General features: G+C 41.1%; 2 protein-coding genes across 3 annotated transcripts in view; both read left to right on the top strand.

Annotated features, from left to right (window-relative positions):
- The window catches only part of LOC116077829 (60S ribosomal protein L28-like), a 7029-nt gene that overhangs the window by 546 nt on the left and 5142 nt on the right, over nucleotides 1-1341 (top strand). The gene's annotated exons all lie outside the window — the stretch shown is intronic.
- The window catches only part of LOC116077827 (multidrug and toxin extrusion protein 2), a 53602-nt gene that overhangs the window by 47470 nt on the left and 4791 nt on the right, over nucleotides 1-1341 (top strand). The window lies entirely within an intron of this gene.

Here is a 1341-nt window from a genome sequence, read left to right as displayed (position 1 = left end):
CCGTTTCTGTCTGAGTAGAGCCAGCCAGCCTTCTGGCTTTTTCCTCTCCTAATCTCTTGTGTGAAGTTTGATGTATGGTATGACATTGTGGTATTCCTTTGCTCTAAGTTCTAAGAATACTTTTGCCAGCAGAGCGGTAACACCCCCATTGGGGAAGGTTTTCCCCTCAGAGCTATCCCATGTATAGAAAGTATGCAGTTGTATGTTGGAAGTATGTGATTTGCTTTTTTAAAAAACTTTTTGATTCTTTGTGAATTTCATATCATGCATCCCAGTCCCGTTCATCTCCCTGTCCCTCCATATCTACTCTCTGACCTTGTAACCTCCCCCTCAAAAGAAAAAAAAAATAAAAATAAAAGAATAAAATGAAAAACAAACAAACAAACCAATCTTGCTGTGAAAGCTGTAGTATGTAACAGTACATCCTTTGCTCAAACAGTTTTGCTTGAAAATGTTAATTGCTGTGAGTCAGTGGTCTGGTTTGAGATCTCTGGCTTCTGCTATACTCGATACTGGATCCTAACAAGGACTCCTCTCAGATACTGTGTTGTCATGGAAATCCTGCAGCTTTGGGTCTGCAGTAGCATCCCCTTCACCTGATCCAACAGTTCATCGATGGGGTAGATGTTGGATGGGCCAACTCAGAGCCTTATATCTGGGCCTGGGTGGTAGCTGAATTGGCCAGCCCGCAAGCTCCCCCTGGATCGTGCCACCAGGGTCAGTGTAATGCCCAGAACTAATCTGTAAGCCCCACCTGGCCAAGGACCAGGTAACTTTCTAGAATTACCTGGGTGTTGTAGCTCTTGAAAAATAAAGCCTAGTGAAAAAGTACAGTGGCCTATAGGTTTGTCCTTAGAATCCCCTGCAACCTGTGACTCAAGACCACTTTAGCTGGAAAATTCCAGGGAATGATCTTGACCAAAGTCCCTCTCTTGGTCAATATTTAATATTTAATAAACTTGCTTTAAATTTGGCCCAAAAGGGTGGAGTTGGTTTTTCTCCAGTGAATCTCAGAATAAACATATGGAGACCCCAGTGAGAAAACTCCACCCCAAATTCTCCCTTCACTCCAGAATCCTCAAGTGACCTACTCTGGAGTGCACACACCTTGGAATAACTAACCTAGCTGACCTAAGGTCTCCAAGAAGTACTTACTGCTTGGCAGGCTCCAGAGATATGGATGGCTATACTCAGAGAAGTATTCTTTTCTTTTTTCTTTTATAAATTTATTTTTTACTTTTTTATTTTATTAGATATTTTCTTTACTTACATGTCATACGAAATATCTCCTTTCCCAGTTTCCCCTTCAAAAAAAAAACCAAAAAACCAAAAAAACAAAAA

Source organism: Mastomys coucha, unplaced genomic scaffold (assembly GCF_008632895.1).
Source record: "Mastomys coucha isolate ucsf_1 unplaced genomic scaffold, UCSF_Mcou_1 pScaffold5, whole genome shotgun sequence".
NCBI classification, from domain to species: Eukaryota; Metazoa; Chordata; class Mammalia; order Rodentia; family Muridae; genus Mastomys; species Mastomys coucha.
The sequence above is the reverse complement of the archived record's forward strand: the minus strand, read 5'-3'. Positions and strand labels throughout refer to the sequence as shown.